The sequence below is a fragment of the Phyllobates terribilis genome, unplaced genomic scaffold (genome assembly GCF_046119375.1).
Source record: "Phyllobates terribilis strain yellow unplaced genomic scaffold, ASM4611937v1 Scaffold_7__3_contigs__length_470593459, whole genome shotgun sequence".
NCBI lineage: Eukaryota > Metazoa > Chordata > Amphibia > Anura > Dendrobatidae > Phyllobates > Phyllobates terribilis.
In genome coordinates this window covers 267,090,090-267,113,402 of record NW_027362767.1, presented here as the reverse complement: position 1 = coordinate 267,113,402, position 23,313 = coordinate 267,090,090, and the positions used below count along the sequence as shown (strand labels likewise).

The following is a 23,313-nucleotide window of genomic DNA, read 5'->3' as shown; positions in this document are numbered from 1 at the left end:
GTGCTTTGCAAGAGCAGTCAATAAATTCTGCTTGACTAATTCTGAGCACCATAAAGTCTGGTTCGCTTCTAACCTGCTGTCTTCATTTTCAGCTTGCTGAATTCTAACTCATTTACTGTCATTCGAGACGATGCCTTTGCTGGTCTCTTTCACCTTGAATACCTGTAAGTGCTCCACTTAATGTCATATTTTTGATTCTGTTCTTCTTCATCTACTGGCATGTGCAATTGTATGAGCAAGTATTCATATGAATCTATGACCTACTTAAACCTTCGAGGACCTTAAATTTTATTCAATCAAATTTTTTTCCAGTTTAAAACTATGGGACATATATGTGCCTTGGTCCTCAAAGGGTTTTTAAAGGGGCTGCAAACATAAATACGAAAAAAATAATTCAATTAGTGCTTTTTGTGTTCATTTAATTTTTATTTGAAGTCCATTTTTTTTATATACCTTGAAATTAAGCCCTACCCCATGGAATGAAGCCCTACCTACATGACATCTGAGAGCTACATGGATCCCGCTTGTGAGGTGCCTGTCCGTCACTACTATTCAGTTTTAGGGTCTACTCACTAAGCCATATATTCTCTCATGCAAGAGAATAGGGCCAATTATGCTAATGACACTCGGCTCAAACTCTGTCAGAGCTTCAACTGAGTGTGATCCGATTCTCTCGCAGCACAGATATGGAGAAGATGGAGAACTTACTTTCTCCATCTTCTCCATAGTCTCTGTGAGTGTTCATCAGACTGCACTTGGATGACATCCGAGTGCAGTCTAATGTTTTACGTGCACCCATAGACTTGTATGGGTGCACATGGTCCGAATATCAAATGAGATTATTTTCTCATGCCAATAATAGCAGATCTGCACTGTCCCATAGTATAACATAGGGCCGAGTCCTATCCGATAAAACATCACATAGCATTCGGCCGTGTTATACGACAGTGTGAGCGAGCCCTTAGAGTCAAGGAATATTTACATGCAGATGATGATATTACTCTCCCAGTGTATATTTTTTCAGGCGAGTTCATAGTAAATGCTTTGCCTTTTTGACATGTGATCAACTAAAGAACAAGAAAGATTTAGGACCACCCCTATACAGAAACGGAAAATAGTTTGGAGGATTTGCATGTCCTTTTTTATTTATTATGAGAAAATCATAAAAGATCCCATTTTTTAACCATGCTGTGACTTTCTGCTGAGGGAGAGGGAGAGAGCTGCCCTATTCAGAGTCTGTATTAAGACCTGCTGACAAAAGTGTTGAAGATACAGTCTAATGTGAATTAACAATGAAAAAAAGTTAATTTCACAAATGGCTTGTATTTTTTTTAATACAAACTTTTTTGTGTTTACAGCTCCTTTAAAGGGAATCGGTCATCAGGTTTTTGCCACCTAATCTGAGAGCAGCATAATGTAGGGTTAGAGGCACTGATTCCAGTAATGTGTCACTAACTGGGCTGCTTAGTGTTGTTTTGATAAAATCATTGATTTGTCAGAAGGTAATTATCACTAGATGACTAGTAAGTTCTGTAGGACCCCATCCCCATCACTGATCAGTAGATTTCTGGGTACACTGAGCATGGGCAGAAAGCTGCCAATCAGTGGTGTGGGTGGGGCTATACAGAGCGCAGCATTCAGAGAGCTGCTAGATCTGCAGCAGATAAAACGGTGATTTTCTCAAAATGACAACAAGCAGCTGAAAAAGTGACACATCGCTGGAATCAGGGTATCTGCCCCAATATTGTGCTGCTCTCAGATGAGGCAGCACAATTAATATTGTGCCAAATTAATTTCCCGTGAACTATCACATGATCTATCACAGGGGATCATGTGACATGTCACGTGATAAATCAGGTGGGGGGGGGGGCGCGCCTTCTAAACTGCCCGGGGCCCTTGCTACTCTTAATCCACCCCTGATAGTGATATACTGATAGTGATATAGTGATACAGTGCTATAGTGATACAGCGATAGTGATACAGTGATATTGTGCTATAGTGATACAGCGATAGTGAATAGTGATACAGCGATCGTGATATAGTGATACAACGATAGTTATACAGTGCTATAGTGATACACAATAGTGATAAAGTGATACAGCGATAGTGATACAGCGATATATTGGCTCACTTGGTTGCACATAGAGGTACACAGGAACACTGTCTCTTTAAATCTTCCACTGAGTTTATTAAGAGCACTGTATAAACTGCAGCAATGTTAGCAAAAACAAACACGGCCTTCCTGGCCTAACAGGAAAAACAAAACATAACCATAACGTATGGCACAGTCCTTGTTGCTACGGGTAACTGCCCGCTTCAGGAACAAACAATCCCAGGTTTGTCTTTCCTTTATATGACAAAACAGCTCAAAGCTTTCACCTCCATGCCCTCCCCACACCAAATGCTCTGAAAGGCTGGGAATTTATCCTCTGACCTCATCCCTCTCTACAGGTGTTCAATCATCCTAGCACTAAAGCTGGCTGATTAACCCACTCGTGTGCTGGGACCTTTTTCCTATGTATAATCACTGAAGCTATTAATCTCAGTGCTACATATCTCCCCTCCAGTACTTTGCCAGTGACTTTGTCACATATTCCACCCCTCTGCTCAAAGCCGTAGGTTTTGGCACTTTCAGTCACTAAACTGGGCATCTGTGTTACTATGCAGCTTCCCAGGCCTGTGTTCACATGAAAGCTGAAGCCCTGAGTTTCAACTCTTGGAATGCTATCTTTGCTTCAAGAGACCATTTGGCCATTGATGTCGTGTGCTTAAGAACGTCGGTTAGGGGTACGGCTATCATGGCGAAATTCGGTATACATTGCTGATAGTATCCCGCCATTCCCAGAAATTTCTGGAGCTGTTCCTTGGAGACCTCCACCTTATTAACTTGCAGCTTTACTTTGCTTCTTCCAACAATGTAGCCCAGGTATATTCCCTTTTTTTATGGTAAACCCCTCTTTCCTCAGCGCATACAGCATGGCCTGGACCTTTTGCAGATGACTTCCCCAATCTGGGCTGAGTATCACAATATCGTTGAGGTAAGCTGCGGCATACTTTTTGTGAGGGGCTAAGATCCAGTCTATGGCCCTCTGGAAGGTAGCTGGGTCTCTTTGCAGGCCCAATGGGCTTCTGGTATACTGGAAGCAACCATCAGGTGTAAGAGAAGTCGTCTTCTTCTTGGCACTTTGAAAGAAGAGAATTTGCCAGCAACTCTTCATCAGGTCCAGGGAGGTGACGTATCTGGCTGACCCTAGCTTCGATATGAGTTCATCGTCGCAAGGATATCGAATACGTGTAATTTTAATCCCCTTCTTTCGAAATCACCTTGCGGCGGACTTCAGGGATTCTATAATGCTTTTGGTTCACCTGCACATATGGTTCCATCAGGATTCCTTGTTCATCGACCTGCGTATATCTTGGAAACTCGAAAGCAGGTCCTGGTTTCGCTGAAAAAGTTCTTGGCACTGTTGTTTCTGGGCTGGAGACAGTGTCTCTGCCACAGGGACACCCTTAGTGTCACCTTCTTGTCTGTCCAGCCCACATGGAGTTTCAACTTGGTTTCTCTCTTGCCCTGCCTTCACTGATAGAGGCATGAGAGGATTTTGGAATAGAGAGGTGGTAGCTGTTAACTGGCAGGTGGGACAGGACTTGCAATATTTTAGGATTTCACTGTGACACCTTGGCCAATAGTACCTCTGCATGATCCGTTGTTTAGGTTTGTCCACCCCCAGATGGCCACCCAAGACATGTGAATGGGCCCTGTCCAACCACCTTTGTCTATAGAGTCCTGGAACCAATAATTGCTCACTATCTCCTCCCTCTCCTTAGTGACCCGGTACAATAAGTCCCTACTCAACATGAAATAGGGAAACCTGATGTCAGCCCCTGACTCTTGTGCTATGCCGTTTAGGACTGTTACCTTATTGAGTGCCTCTTTTAGCAATAGGTCCCTATGTTTCGTGAACCTAAAATTTTTTCTGGTCACTCCTATCTCACAGGAATGTCTGCCTCAGGGGATACTACCTTCTCCTCTTCACCAATCACACAGAAGGGAAACTCGTCAGGCTCTGAGGTTGGTGTGACTATTTTAGGGCCAACCCGTTTCTTACCTGAGCAATTGAGGTCTCAGCCCCTCCCCCACAAGTCATAAAACAACACAAAGTCCCAACCTATGATAACTGGGTGCAACAAATCCTGGCCCACGCCGACCTCATGGGACTCAGTACCTCGGGTCGTCTCAATGACCACTCTGGCCACCGGATAGTCTTTAGCATCCCCATGAATGCAGCGGACACCAACCTTCTTCCCAGGGATCAATTGGAGAGGGAGTGTGTCCCTCACAAGGCTCACTAAACTCCCTGAGTCTAGTAGTCCAGTCATTTGCAGGCCATTCACTGTTACAGGACAAGCTTGAGGCCCCTCACCGGGTGGACAGTCCATGCTGCGACCTGGATAAGCGTAGCAGTAACACCAGCGTCCCATGATAGTCCATTTGCTCGGTGGTCAGTGGGCAATGGGCTGCTATATGACCTGGGCCGTGACATCTCCAACAAATTACATCCCCCGATGAGGGCCCTGGAATGACCTCTGCCGCCCCCTTGGACTTTGGACGCCCCACCCCCTTTTTAACCTCCACCCCCCAGTATGGAGTGGGTTGCCTCCCCACGGACCCGTCGACCCCCTGATACCTTTCGACCAGTCCGACCAAGTCATCGGCGTTCCAGGGATCTCCCTGGGCAACCCAAGTCTGCATTGGGCTCGGAAGGGAGTGCATGAACCGGTCCATTACAACTCGCTCCATCATCTGCGTTGGGGTAGAGGACTCCGGCTGTAACCACTTTTGGACGAGGTGCAGAAGGTCAAACTTTTGGGAGTGAGGGGGTTTGTCCCGGTGATATGCCCAGCGGTGGACCCGTTGTGCCCTGACAGACATGGTTACCCCCAAGCGCGCCAAAATTTCCATTTTCAATTGTTCATATTCTTTGGTGTCCTGTAAAGCAAAATCATAGTAGCCCTTTTGTAGCTCCCCGTTAAGTATGGCGCCAGGACTTCTGCCCACTGCTCTAGCGGGAGTTTCTCTCTACCGACGACCTTTTTAAAAACGGTTAAAAAGGCCTCTATGTCATCACTCGGAGTAATTTTCTCCAAGGCTCTCCTCACCGCCTTCCGGACAGAGAAATCATCAGCTGACATCGGAGTTGGAGCCGCTGCCGTGCCACGAACTGCTTCTGTGAGTAAATCAATCTGCTGTTGCTGTCGGCTCTGTTGCTGCTGCTGTTGGAGCTGCTGAAGCTGTTGCATAAGCAGCTTACTTGTCTCCTGTTGTGCCAGCTTTCGCTGCTGCCCCTGCGGTTGTTGCTGTTGGAGCTGCTGCTGCTCCCTCTGCTGCAGCTGTTCTCTGTGCTGCTGCAGGTGCTGCAGGGGTTGGCTTTAGACCATGTGCTTGATCACCTCCTCCATTTTGTCTGACCACTGTTCAGTGCTCATAGCCGCCTTCACCCAGGACATGCAGTCTGTCCACAGCCGTCACACTTGCTTTCTGGGGATCTTGCCTGCACTTCTAACACCAACTGTGGTAGATCAGCTCACTTGGTTGCACATAGAGATACACAAGAACACTGTCTCTTTAAATCTTCTGCTGAGTTTATTAAGAGTACTGCATAAACTATAGCAATGTTAGCAAAAACAAACACGGCCTTCCTGGCCTAACAGGAAAGCAAAACATAACCATAACGTATGGCACAGTCCTTGTTGCTACTGGTAAACGCATGCTTCAGGAACAAACAATCCCAGGTTTGTCTTTCCTTCATATGACGAAACAGATCAGAGCTTTCACCTCCAGGCCTTCCCCACAACAAATGCTCTGAAAGGCTGTTCCTCCCTTTCTACAGGTGTTTAATCACCCTAGCACTAAGATGGCTGATTAACCCACTCATGTGCTGGAACCTTTTTCCTATGTATAATCACTGCAGCTATTAATCTCAGTGCTACATATCTCTCCTCCAGTACTTTGCCAGTGACTGTTACAAGTGATATACAGTGATATATTTTACTATTTACTTTATATATTATTGCAAGTGATATATTTGTTACAGTGCTATAGCTATATAGTGCTATAGTGATACAGCGATAGTGATAAAGTGATATAGTAATACAGCGAGTGATACAGCGATACAGTGTTAAAGTGATACAGTAATATATTGCTATACTGTTATAGTAATCTAGCACTATAGTGAAACAGTGCTATAGTGATACAGCGATAGTGATACAGTGCTATAGTGATACAGAAATAGTGATAGTGATATATTGATAGTGATATAGTGATACAGCAATAGTTATACAGTGATATAGATATAGTGATATACTGTTAGTGATCTAGTGCTATGGTGATACAGCGATACAGTGATACAGCTATAGTGATATACTGTTAGTGATCTAGTGCTATAGTGATACAGTGATAGTGATATTATGAAACAGTGATACAGCAATAGTGATACAGTGATAGTGATATAATGAAACAGTGATACAGCAATAGGGATACAGTGATAGTGATATATTGATAGTGATGTAGTGCTATATTGATAGTGATATAGTGATAGTTATACAGTGATACAGATATAGTGATATACTGTTAGTGATCTAGTGCTATAGTGATACAGCAATAGTGATATAGTTATTCAGCAATAGTGATACAGATACAGTGATATAGTCATACAGTGATATGATACAGCTATAGTGATATACTGTTAGTGATCTAGTGATACAGTGATACAGCAATAGTGCTATAGTGATATAATCAAACAGTGATAGTGCTATATTGATAGTGATATAGTGCTGTATTGATAGCGATATAGTGATACAGCGATAGTTATACAGTGATACAGATATAGTGATATACTGTTAGTGATCTAGTGCTATAGTGATACAGCGATAGTGATATAGTTATACAGCAATAGTGATATAGTGATACAGCTATAGTGATATACTGTTAGTGATCTAGTGCTATAGTGATACAGCAATAGTGCTATAGTGATAGTGATATAATGAAACAGTGATATAGCAATAGTGATATAGTGCTATATTGATAGTGATATAGTGATGCAGCGATAATTCTACAGTGATACAGATATAGTGATATACTGTTAGTGATCTAGTGCTATAGTGATACAGCGAAAGTGATATAGATATACAGCAATAGTGATACAGATACAGTGATACAGCTATAGTGATATTCTGTTAGTGATCTAGTGCTATAGTGATGCAGTGATAGTGATACAGTGATAGTCATATAGTGATACAGCAATAGTGCTATAGTGATACAGTGATATAATGAAACAGTGATACAGCAATGGTGATACAGTGATAGTGATATATTGATAGTGATAGAGTGCTATATTGATAGCGATATAGTGATACAGTGATAGTTATACAGTGATACAGATATAGTGATACACTGTAGTGATCTAGTGTTATAGTGATACAGCGATAGTGATATAGCTATACAGCAATAGTGATACAGATACAGTGATACAGCAATAGTGATACAGTGATATAGTGATACAAATATAGTGATATACTGTTAGTGATCCAGTGCTATAGTGATAGTGATACAGTGATAGTGATACAGCAATAGTGCTATAGTGATAGTGATATAATGAAACAGTGATACAGCAATAGTGATATATTGATAGTGATATAGTGCTATATTGATAGTGATATAGTGCTGCAGCGATAATTCTACAATGATACAGATATAGTGATATGTTGTTAGTGATCTAGTGCTATAGTGATACAGGGAAAGTGATATAGTTATACAGCAATAGTGATACAGATACAATGATACAGCTATAGTGATATACTGTTAGTGATCTAGTGCTATAGTGATGCAGTGATAGTGATACAGTGATAGTCATATAGTGATACAGCAATAGTGCTATAGTGATACAGTGATATAATGAAACAGTGATACAGCAATGGTGATACAGTGATAGTGATATATTGATAGTGATAGAGTGCTATATTGATAGCGATATAGTGATACAGTGATAGTTATACAGTGATACAGATATAGTGATACACTGTAGTGATCTAGTGTTATAGTGATACAGCGATAGTGATATAGCTATACAGCAATAGTGATACAGATACAGTGATACAGCAATAGTGATACAGTGATATAGTGATACAAATATAGTGATATACTGTTAGTGATCCAGTGCTATAGTGATAGTGATACAGTGATAGTGATACAGCAATAGTGCTATAGTGATAGTGATATAATGAAACAGTGATACAGCAATAGTGATATATTGATAGTGATATAGTGCTATATTGATAGTGATATAGTGCTGCAGCGATAATTCTACAATGATACAGATATAGTGATATGTTGTTAGTGATCTAGTGCTATAGTGATACAGCGAAAGTGATATAGTTATACAGCAATAGTGATACAGATACAATGATACAGCTATAGTGATATACTGTTAGTGATCTAGTGCTATAGTGATGCAGTGATAGTGATACAGTGATAGTCATATAGTGATACAGCAATAGTGCTATAGTGATACAGTGATATAATGAAACAGTGATACAGCAATAGTGATACAGTGATAGTGATATATTGATAGTGATATAGTGCTATATTGATAGCAATATAGTGATACAGCGATAGTTATACAGTGATACAGATATAGTGATATACTGTAGTGATCTAGTGCTATAGTGATACAGCGATAGTGATATAGTTATACAGCAATAGTGATATAGATACAGTGATAGTGATATAGTGATACAAATGTAGTGATACACTGTTAGTGATCTAGTGCTATACACTGTGTTCCAAATTATTATACAAATAATATTTTCTCAGATTTTCCCAAATTACCTATGAATTGCAGTCATTGTAATTTTCCAGTCAAATAACTATTAGAGTACAATTGAAAGGTTTTTGTACAAACTGCCTATGATAACAGGATATTTTTTAAAAAATAAAAAGCTCAAACTGCACTCAAAATGCATGTTCCAAATTATTATGCACAGCAGAGTTTTCAACCTTTTCATTTTAATAAAGAACAAAAAAATGGTCATTTTTTAAATTATAAGCATTAGCAGCTTATTACAAACTGAAATCAAACAGTTTTCAACTCAAAACTTTATTCTAGGTGATGTTACATTTGCACATAGGACCCCTTGTTCGAAAGGAGCTTCTGAACTCTCTCGTCCATTGAATTTGTCAGGTTTTGGATGGTTTCTGCTTCAATAGTTTTGCATGAGGACAGAATACTCTCCCAGAGCTGTTGCTTAGATGTGAACTGCCTCCCGCCATCATAGACACTCCTTTTGATGATGCTCCAGAGGTCCTCAATGGGGTTGAGGTGAGGGGAGCATGGGGGCCACACCATAAGTTTGTCCCCTTTTATGCCCACAGCAGCCAGAGATGCAGATGTGTTATGTGCAGCATGAGACGGGGCATTATCATGCATGAAAATGATCTTGCTGCGGAATGCACGGTTCTTCTTCTTGAACCATGGAAGGAAGTGCTGTTTGAGAAACTCAACATACATTATGGAGTTCATCTTTACCCCTTCAGGGATCCTAAAAGGGCCGACAATCTCTCTCCCCATGATTCCAGCCCAAAACATTACTCCACCTCCTCCTTGTTAGCGCCGTAGCCGTATTTGCATGGGGTGTCCATCAACCAGCCATCCTCCACTCCATCCATCTGGACCATCGAGATCATTTCATGCATGATAATGCCCCGTCTCATGCTGCACATAACAAATCTGCATCTCTGGCTGCTATGGCCATAAAAGGGGACAAACTTATGGTGTGGCCCCCATGCTCCCCTGACCTCAACCCCATTGAGAACCTCTGGAGCATCATCAAAAGGAGTGTCTATGATGGCGGGAGGCAGTTCACATCTAAGCAATAGCTCTGGGAGGGTATTCTGTCCTAATGCAAAACAATTGAAGCAGAAACCATCCAAAACCTGACAAATTCAATGGACGAGAGAGTTCAGAAGCTCCTTTCGAACAAGGGGTCCTATGTGCAAATGTAACATCACCTAGAATAAAGTTTTGAGTTGAAAACTGTTTGATTTCAGTTTGTAATAACCTGCTAATGCTTATAATTTCAAAAATGACCATTTTTTTGTTCTTTATTAAAATGAAAAGGTTGAAAACTCTGCTGTGCATAATAATTTGGAACATGCATTTTGAGGGCAGTTTGAGTTTTTTATTTTTTTTTTAAATATTCTGTTATCATAGGCAGTTTGTACAAAAACCTTTCAATTGTACTCTAATAGTTATTTGTTTGGAAAATTACAATGACTGCAATTCATATAGGTAATTTGGGAAAATCTGAGAAAATATTATTCGCATAATAATTTGGAATACAGTGTAGTGATAGTGATACAGTGATAGTGATACAGCAATAGTGCTATAGTGATACAGTGATAGTGATATAATGAAACAGTGATACATCAATAGTGATATATTGATAGTGATATAATAGTGCTGCAGCAATAGTTATACAGTGATACAGATATAGTGATATACTGTTAGTGATCTAGTGCTATAGTGATACAACAATAGTGATATAGTTATACAGCAATAGTGATACAGATACAGTTATAGTGATATAATGTTAGTTATCTAGTGCAATAGTCATAGTGATACAGTGATATAGTGATACAGCAATAGTGCTATAATGAAACAGTGATAGTGCTATATTGATAGTGATATAGTGCTATATTGATAGCGATATAGTGATACAGCGATAGTTATACAGTGATACAGATATAGTGATATACTGTTAGTGATCTAGTGCTATAGTGATACAGCGAGTGATATAGTTATACAGCAATAGTGATACACATACAGTGATACAGCAATAGTGATACAGTGATACAGATATAGTGATATACTGTTAGTGATCTAGTGCTATAGTGATACAGTGATAGTGATACAGCAATAGTGCTATATTGATAGTGATATAGTGCTATATTGATAATGATATAGTGATGCAGATATAGTGATATACTGTTAGTGATCTAGTGCTATAGTGATACAGCGATAGTGATATAGTTATACAGCAATAGTGATACAGATACAATGATACAGCTATAGTGATATACTGTTAGTGATCTAGAGCTATAGTGATACAGCAATAGTGCTATAGTGATACAGTGATATAATGAAACAGTGATACAGATATATTGATAGTGATATAGTGCTATATTGATAGCAATATAGTGATACAGCGATAGTGATACAGTGATAGTGATATAGTGATACAGCAATAGTGATATAATGAAATAGTGATACAGTGATAGTGATATATTGATCGTGATACAGTAGTATATTGATAGTAATATAGTGATACAGCAATAGTTTTACAGATATAGTGATATACTGTTAGTGATCTAGTGCTATAGTGATACAGCGATAGTGATATAGTTATACAGCTATAGTGATACAGCTATAGTGATATACTGTTAGTGATCTAGTGCTACAGTGATACAGCAATAGTGATATAATGAAACAGTGATACAGCAATAGTGATATAGTGGTATAGATACAGTGATGTAGTGATACAATGATTCGTGCCTGCAGCCCATGGATCCTATATGAAGCATCAGCTGAGATGTGTTATGAGGTTCTGCAGCAGCTGAGGTGTTATGAGGTTCTGCAGCAGCTGAGGTGTTATGAGGTTCTGCAGTAGCAGTGTGTTATGAGGTTCTGCAGCAGCTGGGGTGTTATGAGGTTCTGCAGTAGCGGTGTGCGGGGAGGTTCTGCGGCAGCTGTGTTATGAGGTTCTGCAGCAGCAGAGGTGTTATGAGCAGCTGTGTGTGATGAGGTTCTGCAGCGGCTTCGGTGTGTGATGAGGATCTGCAGCCGCTGTGTGTGAGGAGGTTCTGCAGCAGCCATGGTGTGTAATGAGGTTCTGCAGCGACTGTGTGTAAGGAGGTTGTGCAGCAGCCGTGGTGTGTGATGAGGTTGTGCAGCGGTTGCGGTGTGTGAGGAGGTTCCGCAGCAGCCGTGGTGTGTAATGAGGTTCTGCAGCAGCTGTCTGAGGAGGTTCTGCAGCAGCCGTGGTGTGTGATGAGGTTGTGCAGCGGCTTCGGTGTGTGATGAGGATCTGCAGCTGTGGTGTGTGAGGAGGTTGTGCAGCAGCCGTGGTGTGTGATGAGGTTGTGCAGCGGCTGCGGTGTGTGATGAGGTTCTGCAGCAGCCGTGGTGTGTAATGAGGTTATGCAGCGGCTGCGGTGTGTGATGAGGTTCTGCAGCAGCCGTGGTGTGTAATGAGGTTCTGCAGCAGCTGCGGTGTGTGAGGAGGTTCAGCAGCAGCCGTGGTATGTGATGAGGTTCTGCAGCGGCTGCGGTGTGTGATGAGGTTGTGCAGCAGTCATGGTGTGTAATGAGCTTCTGCAGCGGCTGCGGTGTGTGAGGAGGTTCTGCAGCAGCCGTGGTGTGTAATGAGGTTCTGCAGTGGCTGTGTGTGAGGAGGTTCTGCAGCAGCCGTGGTGTGTAATGAGGTTCTGCAGCAGCTGTGTGTGAGGAGGTTGTGCAGCAGCCGTGGTGTGTGAGGAGTAGAGATGAGCGTTGTTCTACTCGAACTGTTCGCCAATCTCAAATTCGAGCTGTTTTGGGCGGTGTTCGAGCCGTTCGGCGAACACGAACAATTTGAGAAAAATTTGGCTGTTCGAGGTTATGTTCGATAACTGTTCGTGCACCAAAATCATAACTGGATTTTTTCTCAGTAATGATGAAAATTAATGTTAATACGCAGTTTGAGTGTACAGCGGGGTGGGGGGAGGGGCAGGGGATGGATCTCTGCAGGAACAATGAAGATCTCCATTTTTTTTTCTCTTTCCCGCATTTACAGTGGGGAGGTGCAATCTGTCAGCCTATCAGCAGCGCACACACGGAGCGAAGTGCTTTTTTTCACACAAGCAAGGGCATGTGTCATTGGCAGTGTATGTCACATGTCCTTGCCCTATAAGACCAAGCCATTTTCCCCGTCGCCACCATTTTCTCACTGCTGCAGCTGCGTGTTAGACGGCACCGCTGTTGCTGTGTGCGCTACACCTTGTTAATTTCAAGCCAATTTTCGCACAAATCTACAGATAGCTTGGGAGTAGGGAATAGTTGTGATTGCAGTCCTTTTAAGGACTAGGTTACAGCATTTCCTACGACTTTTATCAGGCAGGTCTGTGCTCTTAAATAGATAGGTTGTGGGAGTAAAGACTAATTGTAATTGGAGTCCTTTTCAGGACTAGGTTACATCAGTTCCTATCAGTTTTTGCCAGGCAGGTCTGTGCCAGTGCTGTGCAAGTTTTTTTCACAGCATTTGGCTGAATCTAGCAAAGCTAATCCTTTTTGGCCTATTGCAGAGTGTGTTAGTCAGTGGAGTAGCCTATCTGTGTTGCAAGATATACCACCTGTGTATAGAATACCAATTTTTTTACTGCACCTAGTGAAGTAAAATCTTTTGGGCATAGCATCATTCTATTAGTCCATCTATACTGACCTCCATCAGGTTGCAAACTGAATCTAATTTTTTTCTGCATCTAGCTCTGAAAAAATATTGGGCTTCTAGCTGTGTGTGGGTCTTGTTCTATTAATCCATCTATACTGACCTCCATCAGGTTGCAAACTGAATATATTTTTTTCTGCATCTAGCTCTGAAAAAATATTGGGCTTCTAGCTGTGTGTGGGTCTTGTTCTATTAATCCATCTATACCGACCTCCATCAGGTTGCAAACTGAATATAATTTTTTTCTGCATCTAGCTCTGAAAAAATATTGGGCTTCTAGCTGTGTGTGGGTCTTGTTCTATTAATCCATCTATACTGACCTCCATCAGGTTGCAAACTGAATAAAATTTTTTTCTGCATCTAGCTCTGAAAAAATATTTGGCCTTCTAGCAGTGTGTGGGACTTGTTCTATTAGTCCACCTATACTGACCTCCATCAGGTTGCAAACTGAATATATTTTTTTCTGCATCTACCTCTGAAAAAATATTGGGCTTCTAGCTGTGTGTGGGACTTGTTGTATTAGTCCATCTATACTGACCTCCATCAGGTTGCAAACTGAATATATTTTTTTCTGCATCTACCTCTGAAAAAATATTGGGCTTCTAGCTGTGTGTGGGTCTTGTTCTATTAATCCATCTATACTGACCTCCATCAGGTTGCAAACTGAATCTAATTTTTTTCTGCATCTAGCTCTGAAAAAATATTGGGCTTCTAGCTGTGTGTGGGTCTTGTTCTATTAATCCATCTATACTGACCTCCATCAGGTTGCAAACTGAATATAATTTTTTTCTGCATCTAGCTCTGAAAAAATATTGAGCTTCTAGCTGTGTGTGGGTCTTGTTCTATTAATCCATCTATACTGACCTCCATCAGGTTGCAAACTGAATAAAATTTTTTTCTGCATCTAGCTCTGAAAAAATATTTGGCCTTCTAGCAGTGTGTGGGACTTGTTCTATTAGTCCACCTATACTGACCTCCATCAGGTTGCAAACTGAATATATTTTTTTCTGCATCTACCTCTGAAAAAATATTGGGCTTCTAGCTGTGTGTGGGACTTGTTGTATTAGTCCATCTATACTGACCTCCATCAGGTTGCAAACTGAATATATTTTTTTCTGCATCTACCTCTGAAAAAATATTGGGCTTCTAGCTGTGTGTGGGTCTTGTTCTATTAATCCATCTATACTGACCTCCATCAGGTTGCAAACTGAATATAATTTTTGTCTGCATCTAGCTCTGAAAAAATATTGGGCTTCTAGCTGTGTGTGGGTCTTGTTCTATTAATCCATCTATACTGACCTCCATCAGGTTGCAAACTGAATAAAAATTTTTTCTGCATCTAGCTCTGAAAAAATATTTGGCCTTCTAGCAGTGTGTGGGACTTGTTCTATTAGTCCACCTATACTGACCTCCATCAGGTTGCAAACTGAATATATTTTTTTCTGCATCTACCTCTGAAAAAATATTGGGCTTCTAGCTGTGTGTGGGACTTGTTGTATTAGTCCATCTATACTGACCTCCATCAGGTTGCAAACTGAATATATTTTTTTCTGCATCTACCTCTGAAAAAATATTGGGCTTCTAGCTGTGTGTGGGTCTTGTTCTATTAATCCATCTATACTGACCTCCATCAGGTTGCAAACTGAATCTAATTTTTTTCTGCATCTAGCTCTGAAAAAATATTGGGCTTCTAGCTGTGTGTGGGTCTTGTTCTATTAATCCATCTATACTGACCTCCATCAGGTTGCAAACTGAATATAATTTTTTTCTGCATCTAGCTCTGAAAAAATATTGGGCTTCTAGCTGTGTGTGGGTCTTGTTCTATTAATCCATCTATACTGACCTCCATCAGGTTGCAAACTGAATATAATTTTTTTCTGCATCTAGCTCTGAAAAAATATTGGGCTTCTAGCTGTGTGTGGGACTTGTTGTATTAGTCCATCTATACTGACCTCCATCAGGTTGCAAACTGAATATATTTTTTTCTGCATCTACCTCTGAAAAAATATTGGGCTTCTAGCTGTGTGTGGGTCTTGTTCTATTAATCCATCTATACTGACCTCCATCAGGTTGCAAACTGAATATAATTTTTTCTGCATCTAGCTCTGAAAAAATATTTGGCCTTCTAGCAGTGTGTGGGACTTGTTCTATTAGTCCACCTATACTGACCTCCATCAGGTTGCAAACTGAATATATTTTTTTCTGCATCTACCTCTGAAAAAATATTGGGCTTCTAGCTGTGTGTGGGACTTGTTGTATTAGTCCATCTATACTGACCTCCATCAGGTTGCAAACTGAATATATTTTTTTCTGCATCTACCTCTGAAAAAATATTGGGCTTCTAGCTGTGTGTGGGTCTTGTTCTATTAATCCATCTATACTGACCTCCATCAGGTTGCAAACTGAATCTAATTTTTTTCTGCATCTAGCTCTGAAAAAATATTGGGCTTCTAGCTGTGTGTGGGTCTTGTTCTATTAATCCATCTATACTGACCTCCATCAGGTTGCAAACTGAATATAATTTTTTTCTGCATCTAGCTCTGAAAAAATATTGGGCTTCTAGCTGTGTGTGGGTCTTGTTCTATTAATCCATCTATACTGACCTCCATCAGGTTGCAAACTGAATATAATTTTTTTCTGCATCTAGCTCTGAAAAAATATTGGGCTTCTAGCTGTGTGTGGGACTTGTTGTATTAGTCCATCTATACTGACCTCCATCAGGTTGCAAACTGAATATATTTTTTTCTGCATCTACCTCTGAAAAAATATTGGGCTTCTAGCTGTGTGTGGGTCTTGTTCTATTAATCCATCTATACTGACCTCCATCAGGTTGCAAACTGAATATAATTTTTTCTGCATCTAGCTCTGAAAAAATATTTGGCCTTCTAGCAGTGTGTGGGACTTGTTCTATTAGTCCACCTATACTGACCTCCATCAGGTTGCAAACTGAATATATTTTTTTCTGCATCTACCTCTGAAAAAATATTGGGCTTCTAGCTGTGTGTGGGACTTGTTGTATTAGTCCATCTATACTGACCTCCATCAGGTTGCAAATTGAATATAATTTTTTTCTGCATCTAACCCAGCCAATAGTTTTGGCCTAATACAACAGTTTGGCCACTCAGCTCTGCTCGGTTACCATCCATTGTTTTTTTGTGCAAACAACTCCAGAGTTGTGAATTAGTTAACCACCAAAATGAGTGGAAAAAGGCCTGCTGCTGGTGGAAAGGGGAATAGGCGTGTTGGGAAGGGGAAAAAAGGTTGTGTCCGTGGGGTAGGTGTTAAAGCAACAGTAACATCTGCAGAAGAAAGACCATCTTCCAGCCAAACTAAAATGTCTACTTCTTTTAGCGGACAATGTGATAAGATCCCTTTCTTACGGCCACGCCAATCGCTACAAATTCCAGATGAGGCACAAAAACAGCAGGTGCTTCAACGGATATCAAGTGCTCCTTTAAGTGGGCTCTCCTCCACATCAACTTCAACATCACAAATACTCCAGTCCTCAAAGGTGTCACCCAAATCGCACTTGCTTCCTCACAGCTCCCAAATCTCCAGCTGCCCGTCTGAGTATGAGGTAGAACAGATGGTTGAGTCTGCAGAGCTGTTTACTCATACTATAGCCTGGGAATCAGAGGTCGACTCCAGCGCTTCTGTGAATCCAGACGAGGAAATGATCTGCACTGATGCCCAGAATCTTTATGAGTCGGATCCAGGACCAGACGCAGAAGGTTCTGACCATAATGTAGACCCTCATTCCCAAACTGTAACTCCTGTTGGTGGAGACAATGAGGAAGACGATGATAAGACTCAAATACCTGATTGGAGCGACAACTTTAGTTTTTTGTCAGGGCAGGAACAGGTTGGCTCTGAGGACGACGGGTGTGATAACACACAGGGTGATGATGATGAGGTTGGAGATCCCACTTACTGTCAACCCACAGTCAGCCAAGAGATGAGGTCAGCAGAGGAGGTGGAGGAAGATGCTAGTGACGACGAGGTCAGGTTGCGCCTTCCTGGACAGAGACGTAGTACTGGAAGCACGTCAACAACTGCATCCTCAAACACAACTCTGCCTCTCACCACAAGTCGTGGTGGCTCATCAGGTCGCATGGGTGCTAAGCCTTGCATAGCCTGGGCATTTTTTCAGATCGATAAAGATGACCCAACTCGTGTTATCTGTAACATTTGTCAGCAAAAGCTAAGTAGAGGCCAAAAAATACATAGTTTGAGTACTTCATGCATGAACCGGCACATGGACATGAAGCATAAGTTGCAGTGGGAAGCTCAGTGTGCTACAATGCGGCCTAGCCGGCCGGGCCAACCACCGTCTGCCATATCTTGTGCATCCGCGGCCTCTTCATCCTCTGTGACTGGGGGGACAGCAGTCACACCTGTTTTGGGGCGCAGACCTGCCACCTCTTTACCCGCAACAGCCAGCGTGATTGGCAGGTCATCATTTTCTTTGGAGGTGGGAACACCAGCTGGTGTTGAGCGCTGTCCGACATCGATAGCACCACCTTTGGATCAAGGCAACCTAACATGTCCGCCTGCATCTTCCTCACAGACCGGCAGTTTATCAACCCTTATCAACCCCGTCTAAGCACAATAGCCAGCCCTCGGTCCCTCAGATGTGGACAAGTAAAAGACCATTTCCTCCTAGCCATGAGAAAGCTAAGAGGTTGAATTTCACCATCTGCAAGCTCTTGGCTACAGAAATGCTGCCTTTCCGCCTGGTGGACACAGAGGATTTTCGAGACCTTATGTCCGTCGCAGTGCCCCAGTACCAGATGCCCAGTCGGCACTACTTCTCAAAGAAAGGTGTGCCTGCGCTCCACCAGCATGTCGCACACAACATCACCGCTTCTTTGAGAAACTCTGTGTGTGACAGGGTGCATTTCACCACAGACACTTGGACGAGTAGGCATGGACAGGGGCGTTACATGTCGCTGACTGGGCACTGGGTAACTATGGTGACAGCAGGACAAGGGGCTGCTGTCCAAGTCTTGCCGTCCCCACGAGTTGTGCGTCAATCCTCTTTATGTCAAAGTTCCTCCACTGCTTCTGCCTCCTCAACCTCCTCTCGGTCTTCCACCTGCACCCAAAGCCTGTCTGGTCATGCCACAAGCTTTCTAACTGCGCAGAAGGGATCCTGCACACCTCCTTACTATGCTGGCAGTAGGGCTCAACGTCATCAGGCGGTTTTTACATTGAAATGTCTGGGAAATGTGAGACACACAGCTGAGGAGTTGTGGTCAGCTCTGGAGAACCAATTTCATGAATGGTTGTCTCCACTGGACCTGAAACCAGGGAAGGCCGTGTGCGACAATGCTGCAAACCTGGGTGCGGCCCTTCGCCGGGGCAATGTCACACACGTGCCTTGTATGGCTCACGTGTTGAACCTGGTTGTCCAGCAATTTTTAGCCCACTATCCCAGACTAGATGGCCTTCTGCAGAGGGCACGGTCGCTGTGTGCTCACTTCCGCCGTTCGCATCCCGCAGCTCAGCGACTTACATCTCTACAGAAGTCGTTGGGCCTGCCACTTCACCGGCTAAAATGCGATGTGCCTACCCGGTGGAATTCAACTCTGCACATGTTGCAGCGACTGTGGCAGCACCGACAAGCCCTGGTGCAATACGTTCTGACGTATAGCCTGGGCCAACGAGATTCAGAGGTGGGGCAAATCACGCTGGAGGAGTGGTCTCAGATCAGAGACCTATGCACCCTTCTGCACAGTTTTGAAATGGCGACGAAGATGTTTAGTGCTGACGATGCCATTATCAGCATGACTATTCCGGTGATTTACATGCTGGAGCACATGTTAAACAGAATTCGGAGTCAGGTGGTGGCACAAGAGGAGGTGGAGGAAGTAGAGGAGGAGGAGTTGTATGCGGAAGGGCTAACATCTGCAAGGTCCAGACGGTCGGCAGCACCAAGGCGGCAGGCATGTGAGGGTGGGGGAGATGGTTTTACCAGGGCGCATGGTAGCAGCCAAACTAGTGAGGAAGGTGCAGGAGCCCAGGAAGAAGTGGAGGACGAACTGATGGAAGACTCATCAGATGAGGGAGACCTTGATCACATTTCTGTTGTGCGAGGTTGGGGGGAGAGGACAGAGGAAGGAAGCATGATTGTTACCTCGCCACCAACACAACAGGGACTTGGTGCTCCTGGATGCGCAACACACATGAGTGCCTTCTTGCTGCACTACCTGCAACATGACCCTCGAATTGTGAGAATTAGAAATAATCCTGACTACTGGGTTGCCACACTGTTAGATCCCCGGTACAAAAGTAAATTTGCAGAAATTATTCCTGCCATAGAAAGGGATGCACGCATGCAGGAGTATCAGCAGAGACTGTTGCAGAATCTTACATGTGCTTTTCCACAAAATACCAGTGGTGCACGTAGTGAATCTCACAGTTCCAACTTGCCAACCGTGGGACTGTCAAGTGTTCAGCACTCAAACCGTAACAGAACCACAGTATCTGCTGGTAACATCAATTTTGCGGAATCATTTCACCACTTTTTTAGCCCATCCTTTGCAAGGCCACAGGAGACAAGAAGTCTGACACATAGTCAACGCCTAGAGACGATGGTACAGGAGTATCTCCAAGTAAACATTGAAGCCACGACTGTGTCACTGGACCCTTGCTCTTTTTGGGCTTCCAATCTGGATAAATGGCCGGAGCTAGCCACTTACGCCTTGGAGATCTTGTCATGCCCCGCAGCCAGCGTTCTGTCTGAACGTGTGTTCAGCGCTGCTGGTGGTGTGCTGACAGATAAGCGCACGCGGCTCTCCACTGATAATGTAGACAGACTCACGTTCATAAAGATGAACAAATCATGGATCCGAAATGACTTTTCTACCCCTGTGTCATCCTGGGGAGAGTAAAAGCTTGATGATTGGTTAAAATCACCCTACCAACCGTTTTAAGCTTTCAAATTACTAATCATGTTTATCTGTATCTTGACTGGAAAATAATTTGGGCTTTGTAGCAGTGTGCAGCACTGATCCTATTAGGCCATCTATACTAAAGCTTCACCAGATTTAAAATTTAAAATAATTTTTAGCTGCATCTAGCCCGGAAAATAATTTTGGGGCTCCGAGATGCGCAAGACACATAAGTGCCTTCTTGCTGCACTACCTGCAGCATGACCCTCATATTGTCAGAATTCGAAGTAATCATGACTACTGGGTTGCCACACTCTTAGATCCCCCAAACTTTTCGATCAACCTTTTCATTTTAATAAAGACCAAAAAAATGGTCATTTTTGAAATTATAAGCATTAGCAGGTTGTTAGAAACTGAAATCAAACAGTTTTCAACTCAAAACTTTATTCTAGGTGATGTTACATTTTCACATAGGACCCCTTGTTCGAAAGGAGCTTCTGAACTCTCTCGTCCATTGAATTTGTCAGGTTTTGGATGGTTTCTGCTTCAATTGTTTTGCATGAGGACAGAATACCCTCCCAGAGCTGTTGCTTAGATGTGAACTGCCTCCCGCCATCATAGACACTCCTTTTAATGATGCTCCAAAGGTTCTGAATGGGGTAGAGGTCAGGGGAGCATGGGGGTCACACCATAAGTTTGTCCCCTTTTATGCCCATATCAGCCAGAGATGCAGATGTTTTATGTGCAGCATGAGATGGTGCATTATCATGCAGAAAAATGATCTTGCTGTGAAATACACGGTTCTTCTTCTTGAACCATGGCAGGAAGTGCTGTTTGAGAAAATCCACATACATTATGGAGTTCATCTTTAGCGCCTTCAGGGATCCTAAAGGGGCCGACAATCTCTCTCCCCATGATTCCAGCCCAAAACATTACTCCACCTCCTCCTTGTTGGCGCTGTAGCCGTGTTTGCGTGGGGTGTCCATCAACCAGCCATCCTCCACTCCATCCATCTGGACCATCGAGAGCTGCACGGCACTCATCCGTGAACAAAACTGTTTTGAAATCAGTCTTCATGTAATGTTTGGCCCACTGGAGCCGTTTCTGCTTGTGTGAAGTGGATAGAGGAGGTCGACAGGATGGCATATGCACAGCTGCAAACCTCTGAAGGACCCTGCATCTTGTTGTTCGGGGGACGTTGGAGGCACAAGCAGCTTCAAAAACTTGTCTGCTGCTATGACAAGGCTTTTTGGCCGCTGCTCTTTCAACCTGACGTAATTGCCTGTAGGAAAGAGTTCTCAATTTGCCCTTATCAGCACGCACACGTGTGTACTGTGAATCAGCTACATACTTCTTGATTGCCAAGACACTTCATCCTGATCATCGCACAATGTTGATTGTAGTCATGACTTGACCTAAACACTCCACAATTTGTTGCTTCTCAGCAGCCGACACATCCTTTTTCTTTCCCATTTTGGCAGAAAATGTAGGCTGCTTAATAATGTGAGAGAGCCTTCTTAAGTAGTCTTGCCTTTCATTGTACACACCTGCCAAACTAATTAGCACAGGTGTCTGCAATTGCTTACAGTGATATAAAGAGCCCTGACACACATCACCATCAATGAGTTTAACTGACAAACAAATTCTTCCCTTATCACTCCTAAACACTTTTTGCATAATAATTTGGAACGCAGTGTACATGTGCTTTTCCACAAAACACCAGCGGTTCACGTAGTGAATCTTACAGTTCTAACTTGCCAACCGTGGTCTGTATGGAGTTGTTCAATAAAGGGCCCAAAATTAAGATAACATAGATGGGAGAGGTCTCTATGAATAGGAATTCCTAAGTATTTGATACCCTGTGAGGGACAGGCAAAGGGAAAGTTGGACTGGATGGAATCCTATATGGATTTGGGGAGGGAGACATCGAGGGCCTCAGACTTCGCTGCATTGATTTTAAAATTTGACCATGTAACAAAGTGATCTATTTCAGCCATAACAGCAGGGATGGATATATGTGATTGAGTGATATATACTAGGACATCATCAGCAAATAGAGAGCACTTGTACTCGGTGCCTCCCACCTCAATCCACCTAATATTGGGGTTATGGCGAATTGATGAGAGCAGGTGCTCCGTCACTAGGATGTATAAGAGAGGGGACAGAGAACATCCCTGCCTTGTCCCATTGGTGATTGTGAAAGGTGATGAAAATGTTCTGACGCGCCCCCTGGGCCTTGGGACACCCGGAGCCGGACCCTTTTTGGTGGATGCTGGTGGTTGTAGTCTCCGTGGCGGCAACCTGGTTCCGTGGCTCAGGGCGGTCAAACCAGTGGCGGAACTATTTATGTGGTTTTGATGTTTAAATGTCCGACTACGCCACCCGTGGATTGCGGTCAGAGTGAACCGCCGCTCCAGGGCAGACCGCTGAGGCTGGTGTTGTGGGTGCAGCAGAGCGTAGCATAACTCCCCACGGGAGGAGTATAGCCTCAGGGCAGTGTATGCGGAGGATGGGGGTGATGGTGCAGGGCAGCAGCAGTAACGACACGGAGTCAGTGATGCAGTCCAGGGCCTTTACTCACAGTTCTTATTATCCAGACCACGTCTGCAGGTAACGGCTGCCCACGTCGTACTGTGCTCACCAGGTGAGGGGCTCAGACAACTCCCAGATAACTTTGGAGCACTTCACAGGACCTCCTTTGTGTGTCCTTTGTCTGGCCTTTCTTACCAACACTTCTGTCCGGCTGCCTCGGGCCTCCTCTTGGTAAACTTGGCGCCAGTTTCCCTGACCCTATGTGGTGCCTACCTAGCGGGTGTAGCGAGGGGCTGCGCCACATAAAATGTCAGAGCCTCCGGTTTCTAGCTGAGGGTCGTTTCCTGCC

General features: G+C 43.2%; 1 protein-coding gene across 2 annotated transcripts in view; it reads left to right on the top strand.

The window, feature by feature from the left end:
• The window catches only part of SETX (senataxin), a 94,148-nt gene that overhangs the window by 6,792 nt on the left and 64,043 nt on the right, over positions 1–23,313 (top strand). The window contains exon 1 of one of the 2 annotated variants that reach the window (XM_073640664.1): positions 103–164. The exons of the other annotated variant lie outside the window; for it this stretch is intronic. The gene's annotated coding sequence lies outside the window, so the exon portion shown is untranslated. Of the gene's footprint in view, positions 1–102; positions 165–23,313 lie in introns of those variants that run through there. 2 annotated transcript variants of the gene reach the window in all.